Source organism: Anopheles moucheti, chromosome 2 (assembly GCF_943734755.1).
Source record: "Anopheles moucheti chromosome 2, idAnoMoucSN_F20_07, whole genome shotgun sequence".
Taxonomy (NCBI): domain Eukaryota; kingdom Metazoa; phylum Arthropoda; class Insecta; order Diptera; family Culicidae; genus Anopheles; species Anopheles moucheti.
The window spans coordinates 13,527,531-13,543,745 of NC_069140.1; positions in this window are offsets into that span (position 1 = coordinate 13,527,531).

A 16,215-nucleotide genomic window follows, 5' to 3' on the forward strand; every position below is an offset into this window, starting at 1 on the left:
AAAGCACGATTATGATCAAAATATGATTTGCTTGTTTACTACGCCTCATCCTTTGGGGGAGTTTTACGCTGTGGGAGTTTTTAATAAGAAGTTTGTTTTTGAAAACAGTTTAAGAACGCTTTTGTATTACCGGTTGTTTGATATTTCGTTGCACTTTCAGAAGCCGAGCCTGACGACGTTGAATGGACTTCATTGGTACTTACATGAATCATTAATAATAATTGGTCCTACCTATTTTTTTCTTTCCGTTTCTCAAATAAGAATTTCAGAATTCAGAAATTTTATCCGACAAATCATGATTTTTCCGAATAGAGTTTCAGGGTCTAGCATTTAGTTTAAGGATTCATTTCGATTCTTTAATCTCAACCTGTTTCACTTAACACTTAACACTTAATTCGGCCCTTCGGGGTCTTGGATTGCTGCAGGAGTCCTTTAAACCGCTCACGGTCAAGCGCCTTCGTCTGCCAGTCTATTATCCCAGCCTTCTTGGCAGACGCATCAACGCCATCACTCCATCTGAATTTGGGCTTAGCACGCCTCCTCTGTCCATGTAAATGACCTAAAAGGAGTTTACAGACTGGGTCATCGTCCGGTGTCATTCTCATGACGTCACCAGCTCACCGGAGCCTAGTGAGTCTAATCCGCTGAACGACAGTGAGATATTTGTTGGTATAAGCAATATTCCTACCCCTTATAGTTGCACCCCTTGACAGTTGTCAAATTAGAGTTCAGTGGATGTTTGAACTAACTGCGTAGTAGAAGTGTACTGCTGAAATAAACCTAAGCTCAATAAATTCTGTTCTGTTCTGTTTATATAAAAACTGTCCCACTGATTCCAACAATATTTTGATAAAAAAGCGAGTATTTAAGTATCTCACTAGAACTACAAAACCAGACCGATTGGTCCGGTTGTTTCTAATCGTTTTAGTTTTTGGTGTAGATGTAATTTCCACTCTACAGCTCCAGAAATTCAAGATAAGAAGTGCAACAATGTAACGTCATTAGAATGACACCGGACGATCTAGGCGGTCTCATTAGGTCGTCCCCAAGGTTCGAGTAGGCGTGATAGGCTCAACATGAGAAGGAGTGATGGCGTTGATGTTTTCGACAAAATGGCCGGGGTAATGGATTGGTTCCTTCCACGAAGCGGCTGTAGTGCCTGATAAGTAAGTAAATGCAGAAAATTTACAGTACCTTTTAAAAGTCACTTATTATCTTTACAAAACCCGTAATACAATAGGAAATTCAACCAAATTATGATTTATTTTTCCGCTTTCACTCACATTGCTTTACAAAAGGTCTCTTCTCGAGCTTATAACACTTCTGGCTACCGCGATGTTGTACAACTTGTTTGTTTGTTTGTTAAGATGATGATGATCCACAATGCCGCAGATAATTAGACGCGAGGCTCTATTGATGGATGTGCTGTTTTTCAGCCGAACTCTTTGAATATTTGTTTCAGATGGCTGCTCTTTTGCCACCCTGTGTTGATAGATAAGCGGTCAGTAGGATGAGACGGTTGTAGGGATGCTTTTGTTCCGATTTTAACGAGTTTGCAGAAATCTCCTGACAATGACTTCCATGGATATTGATTTTTGGCATTATTCTAATTATGGTGAGACTTTCCTTATCGGATGGTGCGTGGTTTTCGAGCATTAGGTAGCATTTTAACAGAAGGATGCTTGTTGTTTTGGGAACCATCAAAGCTTCAAGCTGTGAGTAGTATTATGTAGAATATGTATTTTATATTTCTATCAAGAGCAATACCTATGATTATGATCGTAACACCTCAGTCAATCAAAATCTATAAAAGCGCTCATTAATTGTAAATAGTAGTGCGCATAACAGCAAACGATACTTTGCCAACGATGGAAAGCAATGGCTAGCGAACAAAAAAGCATATAGAGTTAATTAATTATCAATTTGTGCAAACGATTGATGCTTATTTATGCATGAAGCAATCAATCATTGTTTGCAGACATTTGTTTCAATCGATGGATGAATAGCAAATTAGCGGCCGCGGTCTATGCACTTTGACGCGCATCGAATATTCATGCAGGCATCGGGAATTTTCTATCACAAATCCATCCATCAATGGGACGATTCAAAATTAGCCTACATTATCGAACTATTTCGTTGGGTAGTATTGTTTTGGATTTTGAAGGCAACTAAAATTTAGTACAACGCGTCAAGCGGTACTGCACGTGCTCACGACTTACAATGGAAAGGAATTGGCAATAGATGAAAAATTTCATTTCCACAACTTTTGCTACCTGGGTTTGATCGTAAAGCCCCGATTTTTCCCCCAAATCCAATCAGTGACGGACAAGCGTGGCACTCGAACTCTGCAGCTAATATTCCCCGCACAGGACGATATCCAACCCGTAATGGATATCGTGGCAGGCGGCACAGTGACAGCAGCGAAACACGTCCAATTCAATCGATACAGTTTAGTGTGTGTGTGTCGAAATCCTTCTGCTTCCAAAATGTCATTTGCTGGTGAATCCCGCATGTGGTATAGAGGATTGGGCTTGACTGTCGATGGACTGGTCTGCCGGCCATTCACTACTGCAAACCGATATTTAGAGCCATTTCGCCACGACCGAATGATAACGGGTGAACACTAACGACAGGCATACAGCGCGGACGCACAGTGGCTGTTGTCTGGTGCCGAAACTAATTTCGTGGTTTACCAAATATGATCACTCACCTTTCAGTCGCTTTGTCGCTGCTGCTGCTGCTGGTGGTGGTGCTGGTGGTTGTTGTCGAAATGCTCAACTCAGACAGGATCAAACCCTCACCGGTGTCCATGGCAACCGTAGGCGGGACAAAGCTTAACCGGGACACCTTTTTCGTACGTTTTTAGTCCCCACAAAACGCACAGCAACAGTGCGTCCGTCAGTCCGGTTCGGGCATTAAGTCCGGTGTTTTTTGCTCTCCCAAAGGAAGCATTCACAGCTACGCCGTACACCACCTGCCCGCTGTACATAGGCATTGGCATGTAAATTGAAATTGAAATGGATTCAAAGTATTACGGCGCACCGTTGCCTGGCGTGTGGTGAAATTGGTTTTCTATGCGATGAAACATAATTTAGTTGTTTTGCGGTTTTCGGTGCAGCATGGGAAACGCGACAGCACGAGGTGTTGTCCACTTGTCCACCGGTGGGCGATTAGGGGATTAAATATTGGTTTCATAAACGGTTATGTGGTAAGATTCTTGCCACCACTCGGTCTGCACGTTTGAATAATTTACTAGCGTGGGAACTGAATGGATGATGAGGTGATGCATTGCACTTTGGCGCACTGATGCTGGAATATTGGGTTGGGCCATATGCAGTGGGTATTTCATAGCTGATATTCTTTGGTTACTTTCACTACACTTTAGTGAACTTTTGCGTCTAGTCTGGAATCCGTCCTATGGGCGCTTTTTTGCACAATGGAAGCTTTAGCCAACGATCAAAGTAACGATTGCTTCGACAATAGGTGCAGGGCCACGAATGCTGACAAAATGCTAATAAATTTATCAAAACGGAGCTTTTGTCATTATTTGTGAGCTTTTGTCAAACTTCTTTTTGTAGAAAATCCACGACAAAAAGTTAACAAAATCCTGACATATGCTGACAAAATGTTGCACCTTTAGCTAATTAAGGCATTATGTCAATGTTATTGTTTATCGGAAAATTATATTTTATTTTGCATTTAAAGTGAACGAACAATAACTTATATTTTATCATTATTCCCCAAATCTTTTAGTATTTACACAACAAATAAAAATATGAAAGATGGTTGAAACGCAAAGTATCCTTCATCTCGCTCAAGCTTTCCGTCGGCTGGTACGAAATTCCATACAAAAACCAGCTGTTTTCAGATTCCCGATATCAGGAGAGCATCCACGGAAGAAGTGGCACCTAATACAGCAATTTTGCTTGAAAAACGCCTAAAGGTATGCAATGTTTAAACATCAATTTTCCCGTTAGTCGAGAAAAATTTCTTCGAAAACTCTTCTGGTACTATTTTTGCTGTAATTCCAATTCCTAAGCTAGGGAGCTAATACGAACTAAAGGTAATTATCCATTTATCACATACATATACCACAATTTAAAGAAATTTTAAAAACCTTTCGCAGTCTAAAACAATTCTTTAAAACACCTTCAAACATCTAAAAATAGTTTACTAGATGAAAACAAAATCTTTTCTAAAACCCCATACGAATGGAGGCGCCTGGTAGTTTATGCGAACAACGGCAGTTGCTGCTGAGAGGTTTTATAGTTGCAGGGCCACGAGAGCAGACCAAATGCAATTTTGAGCTGACAAATTTGTCAAAACGGAGTCACTATTTGTGAGCTTTTGTCAAACTTCACTGTGTAGAAAATCCACGACAAAAAGGTGACAAAATCCTGACAAAATGCTGGCAAAACTTAGCAAAGCTTGCTAATTAAGGCATTAAGTTAATATTATTTTTTTTCGGAATATTATATGTTATTTTGCATTTAAAGTACATAAACTTGATTTTTGAATGAACTAACACATATATTTTATCATTATTCCTCAAATCTCTTGATATTTACACAAAAAATAAAATTTGAGATCAGTTATTTTTTTGGTAACAACTGTCGAAAGCTACTTCGATCATGTGGTTATTCTTGTCAATTTACTTTGTCAAAAAGTACAATTGTGTGCGCGACAACAGTATAATGGTTTTTTTTGCAGTTGACAAACTGATTTTGTCACTTGACAAACTTGTTAGCATTTTGTCAACTCTCGTGACCGTGCACCTAATGTTTAGAGGTGACCGTGGATCTAATTGACAATCTCCTACGACCCAACAAACCCCCAACACATCGGGTTGGCATTTTTTGATCTGCGAAAGCTATGCGAACACCTGTGTCCATGAGTGTGTGTTTTGCCAGTTTATCGAATGCTTTGTTTTTTTGTTCTCTCCGATGTCCAAACTCGGTGAAAGCAATGGATGGTTCAAGCACGTGATGAGAATGTGCGAACGTGGTAGCGAATCTTCTTTCGCTTTTCCCATCAATTTCGATGAACAAATCAAGCAATAGCTAACCCTTTGCGGGTTGGGTTCGAAGATCGATGGCAGAACGATAAATAAGCGTAAGGCGATGGAGAGGGCATTTTCGGCGGAGATTATCCGTGGATATAATATAGTAATTTTCACACATCTCTAACACATTGTTCCATTAAATCTATCCCCTTTCGTTGAATCCTCTATAGACAATGCAATATTTTTTTTAAAAAATCGGTTATAATAGTATAGATAGTAATGTACCTTATCGATTTTTTAAATTTTAAATAAACTGTTTATTATAATCTTAGAAATGTTGATAAAATAATACTTTTTTTGTATTCAACATCTTTATTCTGTTAAAAGACTTTTTAACAGTTTTAGGCGAATTTTATAGCACTTTTCCACTGAAGTCAAATTGTTCGAGAAATTGTCACGGGTATGCTAACAGCTTTGCATAAGTTTTAAAACATTTTTATTTAATGTAATTTTATGCTTTGATTTATCGTTATAACATTACTTTGCTTTATTGATTTTTCCTTTGAAGTGATATTATAAAAGAGACCTCATAATATTCCTTCTGTCACCTGGCTGTTAAGAATTGGCTAAGAATGCATCATCCTGACAACTAACATCCCTACAACACTTCCCAAATTAATGTTCCCAATTTGACACGGAAAATCTTTCACGCATTAACTGTCCGTACTGTGTTCGCTATCTAGCCGCTCCCATACAGGCAAAACTCTCTACTTTTACTATCCATTATCGTACGATTGATTGAAATCACGTCCCGGGGATCCGGTAAACAGCGGGAGCAATGTTTTGAAGTGTGTCGAACAAACCCCGGCCCCGGGATCGACTTTACGAGCGAGAATGTCCGTTCCCGGTAAGGAATTACGGAACTGCCCCGTACGGTGGTCCGCAAATGGTCGCATATGTTGACCGGGTTCGATGCAGCACGGCGCACAACAACTCGCCCAACTAATTCCCATTCATTAGGAGCGATTGATTGATTGGGGCGAAATTGTTTCGGGTTGCCGGTAATCGGTAAATGGGTTGGCGAGTTGAAGCGAAACTACGCCCCAATCCCTTCCGACCTTCCTTTCCCGCCCATCTCAACCGCACACCTCGAAACGTTTCGTTCGTCACGTTTAACGCACGTGGCCGTGGCGCGTTTCCTTGGGCCCACGGTCTTCCGTGGCAGCTGCTCCGTGCCGGGTGGCAGTTTTGGGTAAAGTTTGTGCCCAACCAGGTTTACCAAAAATCCTGAGTGGATGAAAAATGTTGGCCTATTTTGTTGTTCGGCCCCGGACACGACCGGCTTAAGACTTTTGCCATCCTCCGCCGGCTCGGACTTTCCGCAAACCTTTTGAAGGCGGATGGGGATGGGATGCGAACGTGCCAAGAAATGTGTGGAGCGCGTGGAAGCGCATGGAAAACTTTTCCAATGAATGCAAAACTTTTGCCCCAACTATGCCCGGACTCTATCCGTGCGATCCGGTCCGATCCGGTCCGGTCTGGTGTGGTCGGTAGGTTTGTGTCGCTGTTTCGGCCCTGGTACACACCGCAGCCACCCTGTCCTGTCGACAAGATATAAATCCTTGCAGTCAAATGTGTTCTGCAACTAAATGCAAAAATGCTTTAGTGGCTGACATGGGCTGACCAGGGTTTCCTGTTTCTCTCTGTGTGTGTGTTTGTGTGCCGGATTTTGTATACCCAACGGTGCAACGAGTGGTTTGTGTGGCTGTTCATTACGATCAGTCATCCCCGGCCTGCTTCGATAGGCTGTATAGTTTGACCGTACCGCATGTGCACAGCATCAAGCAGGCGCAACAAATGTTTCGTTTACGGTTTGAATGTTTAATGAAAGGTAGAAAGAAAGAGAGAGAGAGAGAGAGAGAGGCATTTCCACACAAAAGGCAACCCGTAGGAAAATGAGTTATTTCGTAATACTTCCAGTTTCACGTAGCGGCGCTTTACCGCGCTGGGTAGCGAAAGCCACATCTAACGGCGGGGCTTTATGTGCAGGTAGGTTATGTCCTTACAGCACAGGACAGATAGAGTGAGAGAGAGAGTGTGAGAGAAGGAGAAAGTGGAGGATACCTTTAGGCCAAGACCACGGACCACTCGGAACGGGGAGTTTAATAAAGAAACCGTAAACCTCGGGTTGTAAAAGATTGGCTCAAGTTCTTTTTTGTTGTTTTTTATTTTGGTGGAAAAACATGGTCGCCTTTTCACCAGCTTTCGACCAGCTCGCTCGACCAGCGCGTTTTCAAATGAATGTTTAACGATGGAAAGTTGGCCCCGAACGCGACCGAACGCCTTGAATTCGCCCCAAAAGAGGGCGATGTAAAGCTTTGAGTGATTTTTGGAATATTTTTCGTTCGTTTCTTTTATTTCTTGTTTTGGGTGGGGAGAAGGGATGCTTGGGGGTGGTTCATTTTGCTGCCAGCGGGTGTAGTTTTGAGTAACAAGTCGGAAAGGGAGCCACTAATTAGCTAAGTTCACCGTTTTATTGTACCGTGTTTGGTTGGTTAAATGTACCAGGGAAAATTCAGTTTAAAATGGCTGATGGCAATATTTGTTTACAACTCATTGCACAAGGCATGCTTTATGTTTTATGTTTCGATATATTTTTCAATAATAATTAGTTTAATGCTTGCGATTTGATGCAAAAATAATTTGATAGGATAACAAAAGCATGGTTTTTGTTAAAGTTTATTGTTTTGCAGTAATAGCCGCAAGACACGACGGTATCTCTTAGCCTGTATCAGCCCTGTTTTGAGCGAACATGCTATCGTACGACTCGGGTTCTCCGAAAGCATCGTATAAGATGCAGTGAAGTGCACCAAGTGCATCCAAGTGCGCCAAGCGCAACGCTAAAAGACCCGGCTAGGGGAAAGAAAACGGAAACCATTCGTTCTGTCACGTAGAAGACGCTAGAGCTAGATAAAGCAATAGAGCATCGAAGGTTAAGTAAAGTTCCACACTCCGGTTGCACTCAGTGGCCACACTCACACACATACACACACACACACACACACACTACAGGGGCGTCTAATGAAGATTTTAACTTTTGCTCCGAAAGTTTTCACATCCGACACAGGAGATAACTGATAACATCCCAATGCCCTTCGCCCACTCGCCATCTCCCTGTTCACCATCTACCAACACGGACACACGTACTCAGGATGGATGAAATTTAACGAGGTGTTATTTTATGGCATCCTGTGCAACTATCGTTCGGCTTCTTCTTTGCCGGTTCTGGGTTCTGGGTTTTTTGCACGACGACTATCGTTCCATTCCGCCACCTGACACCGGCTTAATTGTTACTTTAATCTTAATCACACCGAGCGTGTAGTTATGCGCGGGGGGCCAGTCGAGAGTCGGTTTTTCCACCTGGCCCCCCAGGTGTGCACGGTGCACTGCCAGCACGGCCAGCAAGTTGCGTGACAAACTAGCCCAGGGGTTGGGTAAAGGTGGCATGAAATAAATATAAATTAGCAGTGCCGTTCCGTTTCCGGGGCAATGCAATTAAATTGTTAATTTTTCCACACAACCCAGCCAACGACGCTCACACTGAGTGCGCGCCGCTCGGAGTGCGTTCCTTTGACGCGGTTACGAGCGGAAGTGAAGGAGGTGGTTTAGTTTGGCCCGGGGGGGAGGTGGGTTATTTTTTGTTTGGTGTCATTACTTTTTCCTTATATCATAATAATGTTTATTAAGTTTGCGCACCCTTTTGCGCGTTGCAAACAGGCAGTGTCTCGAATGCAGTCAAAAACATCGCACTCCATCCACGTGGAGTAGTAGTTTGAAAGTACGGCCGGGGGATAATAATCAAGCGTAAAGAAAACTTTTTATCCTCATGTCAAACAGTTAACGGGGAGGAGGGCGCTGTCTGTCTCTGTGTTTGTATGCACGCAAAAAATGGGGAAGCAGAGTGGAGCCTGGATCGTTAAGATAATTTATGAAGATAATGGTTTGTTGCGGATGTGCGAAAAGGGAACGCAAAATGGTTTGGAAAACTGGTCTGGAAAGCTGTAATGTGTTTTGCATCGGGCCGCCATAAGGAGAAGCAGGGCATAATGATGCATATGGAAACGGAATCTACACGAGCCGTAAGACATTTACGTCATAATGCATCAACCTTTTGACAGTAAAGCGTTGGGTTGGGGAAAAAACGTCGACCATTTTGAATGACGGCGTAAGAGCGTAATGGGTGTGCGGAAGAAAACAACAAGATCTTGTTGGTTATATCATTTTTATTATGGTGTGTTTGTTCTTTGATGATTAAGTTGTTCTTACGTTTCGAGAACGTGTAGTGTTTATCATGCCTGCACACTCGTATTTGCACGTGTGCTTAACTGCTTTCGGTTGTTTATGCAAAAATAAAATAATTATACATATTTCAGATTGGTTTTGTTTAATTTTGTCATAATAAAAATCAAACTATAACTCTAAAGTAAATTACAGATTCTTGGTATTACATTTCGGTCAGAAAAACTTCCAAAATTATGTTTCTGTATATCTTATTAGCTATTCTTATTATCTAAATTTTTTCAATTATACAACTTACGTAGACTATGTAGACATTTCCTTCCCTCATCCTAAGGATACACCTTATCCCGGGTTAGCTCGGTAATATATGTTCATGTTCTGTATGTATGCCATGACGATGTATTCGTGAAAGTCCTTCATAGCTCTCCAGATGGACAGAAGAGTCGTGATAGGTCCTAGTTGACCTGGACGCTGGACTGATGGTGTTACTCTGCCAGAAAGGTCGGAAAAATGTATTGACAGACGATGGCCAGAGATCATGAGTGTTCTTGAGGCCTCATGCTGCTGGTCAAGACCTTGAATTGGATGTAGCGCCTTCTCTAATCTCAATGGGATGTCGTCCATCCTTGAAGTCCCAGATTGCAGATTAGTTTACCAACTTCTATGTATTTTTACATTGGCAGCTCACGTATGGTTTTGTAGGTATTTCGGTTTGTATAAGAGACTTTGGACCGTCAAATATATCGAGAGTTACGAGAAAGTATATATTCACACATTGTCAATTCTGTAATCAACAAATGTATGTAAGCTTGAGCTCGCTCTGCGAGATACACATTGGGAGAAAAGCATTCACAAGTATTTGACAGTTGATGTTGGCCTCCTTTGATCTCTGGCAATAATAGGATTTATCCTATATGTGATAGGCATTGTCCTATTGAACTCTATGTCGGTGGTGTAACTGCCAAAGTATCGTAGTGTTACCTTAAATACCTTAAATATGTTTAAAATCGTGGAGAAATGTAAAAATTATTCTATGACTCGTTTTTGATAAGGTTCGTTTACTTAGTTACTTATGGGACGCAGCTTCTGCTTGGCCGTCATAGCCTACTGCAGAAGTTCTTTAAACAGCTTGCCGGTCGAGAGCCGTTGTCAGTCAAACCATTATCACGACGTTGCTAGCTGACATAGTAACGTCATCACTGTATCCCAGTTTGAGTCTATTACGTCTGTCAGCTGATTCCGTTCTAATGACATGACCAGTGTAATGAAACATGCTGATTCTAATTCGTTGTATGTTAGTAAATTAATCGCACAACTGGTAGAGCTCAACATTGTAGCGACTCCTTCATTGTCCTTCCACCCATTCCAGGACCAAAATTCTTTCTGATGCTCAGAAAGCGACTCCATGGCTGAAAGACGTATATGAATATTGCAACAACGTGCTCCTGTTTAGTTCCTGTTTTACCGCAACGTCTACAATTTAAACGTTCGAAATGTATTTCTTCCCGCATGGTTCACAATTTGTGTGAGTGTGTGTTCGGAATGTTGCAAGATTTTCAATTCGTTTTTCATTATTTATTCGTTCTGTTTTCATTTCTGGTGCAGTTCCTTGCGCAAAGCTCCCATACACAGACATGCAGCACCGCCCCGTACCTACTTTCCTATGAATGCGTCTGCATCACAGCATCAACCGGGAACTCACCCTCGCCCAAGTACCTGTCGCTATGCGCAGATGTGCTACTTGCGCCAAGGAAAAAGGGTTTGCATTATTAATTTTGAAATATTACCATAGTGGGCGCTGGGATATTTCGCCACCATCGGTGTAACACACCACTCCGGTGCGAGTGATCGCAGGCGCGGATGTGCTGTGTGCGCTATTTACGAGACGTGATCAATGGATGCGGTCTCGGGAAAGAAGCAACCGTAGTCGGGTTGAGTTATTTTGGCGAAAAGTATGTATGTTTTCCAACTGCAATAGCCTAGCTAGTCCACCTGCCATCAGTTCAAGGGGATGAGCGTGAATGCGTAACCATGAGTGCATCCAGCTGTGTCTAAACGGTCACAGTGTGGCCAGCAGGTTGATGGCTTCTATTCACAGCACTGCACCGCACACGGTTGATCGGGTCCGGTTTGACCGTTTGAAGCTCGCACGGAGCAATTCAGCCATGGACGGTTCAGCCTTGCACGGGAATTCACGGGGATGGGATGTGCATTTTGGATGAGTGGTTCACATTGGGTTCACGGTACGCTCCAGCTACATTTTTCCACCCAGAAGGCCCAGTGATTGATTTATGTGCCGCACGGAGTACATCTTGCGGTGGAGTAGGTGGAAAAGTGGAAAACCCCCGCAGGACGACTTAACCGGAACGGGAACGGGTCGGAATGTAGCTTTTGATCCTTGCGACTCCGATGGGTATGGGAACAGGGTGGTTGGATTGATGTGCAACTCGTAGGCATCAATCAAGCGGAATTAGAAAGGCCGTGGAAAGTTAGGGAGTCGATGCGGGATGTGTTTGTTTCTTGCAAATAAAATGAATTTCCGTTGAGGTGTATGCGTCCAAGCTGTTTCCACTGTTTGATCGTGAGTGATTGAGTGGAGAAGAATTCACACTGCGCAGGTAATGGTTGAATCTTTGCCTTCACATATAAAACATTCAAAAGTTTCTTTGTTAGTGCTAAATAACCTGCATCTTATGGGTTTACACTACCTACTCTAGTGCCTTCCCGTACACAACGATAAAAGTCTCCAAAGTGTTTGTTGCACTAGCGCCGACTCCGACACTGCTCGCCCCCTTGCTGCTGCCTATCTTAGTAAGACAATATCGAGTTCATAAAATATTTATACGAGCATTCTGCAATCTATTATAAATATATGAGACTTTGTTAGGCCAGTGTTGGTGCGCTACTGGCTGTGGAAGGGACGTGTGGACCGATGAATAGAAAATTAGGCAACGTTGTTATCCTTCGCAAAACGGGAAACATCGCATACGGAGAAGCCGCTTCGAAACAGCCGAGCAGCCGGGTGGTGATGACGGTGGCCAAACGCTGTTGGTTAATATTTGAAAATGCAACCTGGACAATTTCCATACTCTGCTGGTGGTGGCCCCCCCGTCCTTTTTCTTTATGTTCGCACCTGCTGATTAGAAAAGTTATTCCACTTATCTTACCAGCTGGTAATCGGCACGGTAGGAAGGAAGCCGTTTCACCTTTAGTACGGAACTTTAAGCATTGGCTTATGGTAGAGCATTGACGTTATTAGCAGATATGAAGAGGACTTGCATCTAGACACGGTCGAGGGTCAGGTCCCGGTGCAGTACGCAGGGTTGACACACACAAAAAAACAAACTTCCACCATATTAACCACCATCGATTGGGGATTATGAGAATACATATTTCCCCGAGACAACCGAAAGCGTTTTGCTGCCAGTGTGTCGCGCCGTCTCTCACTGGCCGTTCGGCAAACTATGTATCTCCAGCAAATGAGTGTTCTTTGGCAACAACTTTTGCAATTACGCTGAGTCGAAGTCAAAGTCGCGCGTTACCTTCTGCGGACACAGGAATCGAAGCGGGACAGGGCTGCCGGTGCGGTGTCGGTCGCGATGTCTATATTTTATGGAGCAGCACCGCTTGTAATTGCTCGTGACTTTTGGATTGTTTTATGGGGGGTATGTGTGTGCGAGGTTGTAATGACTTAAGGTTTACTTAGTTTGGCTGTGAATGGCTATAACTAGTCGTTTTCTTCGTATGTCTGCATTCGCTCTGGGGATGAGATTGAGACGATGGTCTCGTGTGCTATCATAAACTTATTGAGGTTGTTGAAAACACATTGTAACACAAGACAGCAAAGATTAAGTCCCGACCCCGTGATCGTTTGGCGGTTTGGTGGTCCTGTTTCCAATACGTAGTGAACGTGATTAGCTGCATGGGAAGATTTTTGCAGACTGAATGAAATGAATTTTAATATTTAATATCAGTAACAGGCTAAGTTATGTATTACGCTCTTGCAGTACACATGTTACAAGCTGCATGTTTTGGTTTTCAACCAGAATTCTTGGAACTGGACCACATTTTTCATATTATCATATTTTATTTAGTACATTTTACCCTCTAATCAGTTGAAAAAGCCATAAACATGGTGGGTTTCCTTCAAAAAATGGTAAAGAAATTATAAAAATCGAATGACTTGGTCTTTGAATTGCCTTTGCGTTATTCTACGAACTTGGCATCCCGGTTCTAAGCATAGCCAGAACCGCTTAAATGATTATATAGCAAGGGAGAAAACATATCCATCTATAATGTAAATTTTTTTAAATGTTCAAAAACTGTAATGCTGTTAATGGGAAGTCTTGGGAATTGTTTAGTCCTGTTGGGACACCAGAGTCAATAACAATGGATAGGTTTAAGATGCTGGTGGCAAAATACGATAAACATCATCGATTAAAGTAACTCCAGCGTTCCAATGAGCGGTCGAAATCATTCACGGCTCTGATATCAATATTCCCGAGAGGTACGCATTAATGGTACGCCCGCGTTAGCACCGCCGAGAGGGACATTTTACAGGAGCCATAGAGATGGGAAAAACTGAACGCGCGTCCCTAATTGCTCCCTCACAGCAAACAACGGGAACAACAGCAGCAGCAGCAGACACAACAACAATATCTAATCATCTGCCTCTAACAGCTTCCGGGTGCAGGAATGACAGCACATCGTTGCCGATCGTGTGGCCCGTGTGCCCTTAATCGGTCTCCCGGTGATGACGTTATCGTTTTTTGCCGAATGTCAATTTCGGTTCCACAACGGTTTCCCCCCCCCCCCCCCAGAGTCCGCACACACACACACACACACACACACATTCTGATCGTCCTGATCCTAACGAGCTTGTCCCATAATCGACAAGTTCATTTCATGCTGATGGGTTTCTTGGTTTCCGACTTCCTGTTCGCGTGGATGTTTTATTCGCTGTATTGCCACGATACCGCCATGAGAGAGAGAGAGTGTTCAGGAAACGTGTTCAGCTACCTTGCAGCGAACGAGCGACAGTAGTCATATTTCACCTGATTTGCACGAAATAATTCTCCACTCGCGTGGAAAAATGACACCACTTCTAAGAGACACCCATCACGGATCGAATGGCGCAAGGAAGTTTAGATTGGTTTGGTGGGTTTAGGTCCAACGCTTCGAGTGCGCCAATTTCGCGCACGAAAGAAGAAGGCTGTCGAATAGGTGGACGAGGAACATTCGGGGAAGGCGTTAAGTTTCCGCTTACCTTCACGTGTAGATCGTTTGACACTTAACCTCTGTTGGGTGCTGCTTGATAGTGACTGGTAGTTGAAAATCGTTTAACACGTGTCTTTTACACGCGAATTGGAGAATACAATTCTGCTGCGGGGCGATTGGCTAGCGAAGTTGACGTTTTTCGGCATCACAACAAACAAAAGAAGAACAACAACAGTCTTTCAGCGTTTGGGTTGTTTGTAGGTGCGTGATGATGTGTAACTTTGGGGTTTTCCTTTATTCTTCCTCAGTATGAGTGTGTGCGTGTTTTTTTTTACTGTTATTTACTCGTATATTTTTTCATGCTTTTTTTCCTCTCCCGCTTTACACTATTGTAGGCAATAAGAACAAAAATCCAAACACGCTACAAAACGCCGTTGTCTCACTAGTGTTGATTTTATACGCGCGCGTGAGTGTGTTTGTTGATCGGGGGTTTTTTTTTTGGTTAAAACGCATCCAATGTATCCAGTGAGATGCTCCCCATCTGCCACCTACTGGTGCTACTCTACTCTTATTCATTTCCTACTTCGCTCCGCAGTTGCGAATTCTTTATCCTCATTTTGCCCTTGAAAATCATTTTCCATACATCGTTTACATTACTGCTGTTTTTGCTTACTTTCTTCTTCTAGATACCGTGTGGTTTTGTATTTTTCTTTAAACTTACATTTAGTATCAATGCTTTAGTTGAATGTTAATCTTTGCTTTCCAATAATTGTATTTGCTTTAGTTGACACACTTTTTTCTTACTGATTTTACATGAAGTCTTGTATGTTTTTTTTTCTTGGTTGTTTGGTTTGTCGGGAACAGGGAATGTGGTGTGATGTAGAGCGGGTTAGAATGCTTTTGCTATTTTTTCTTGCCAGGTTCCAGTTAGAGAGGAACGGAGAGGATTTAGGCTTCATTTTTGTTATTTGGAAGCAACTTTGTGTTTCATCCCTGCAGGAATGCTAGTAAGTCTACCAAAAAATGGGTGAATAGAAAAATACAGCTCCATCTAGTATGTCTTACGGTAGTTAGAGAGTTATACCCAAGGTCTATATAGTATACAGGTCGATGCATAGTCCAGATCCAGTTAGCCATTTTGAGCTTGATTTTGACATTTAAATGAAAAAGTGTTTTCCTTGACGTCGGTGCCTTAAGCGACCCAACATCGAATGCCGTAGAATTCGCCAATGGTTGTTGGTAACTTTGACACTTGAAGTTTGGACCCCTTAATGACCGATTAGTCCGCTCTTCGGAAGATTCACCTCTGTATAGCAACACTTCTGTCAGAAAAATAACTGTCAAAACTGTTAACTGTCAAAAAAAAGTTCCCACGCCTACTTGTCAATATGCCCTACATGCATCGACCTGCATACTATATAGACTTTGAGTTATACGAAGATAGCCCTGAACCAGCCAGCCACTTTTACGTTCCTTTTTGATTTTATTGGATAGATAAAACTTAACACAAAATCGTATGCCCTCACACTATACATTTCTACCGCTTCAAAATAAAGTTCGGTTTCGATCACTAACCTTTTAGGAAACAGATTGATGAAAACTCCTCGACGTCATCTAGAGGCGGCTAATTGAAGATACTAAGTAATAACCTAACCTACACAAACAAAACAAAAAAATGGCTGTGAACGATAGATAGG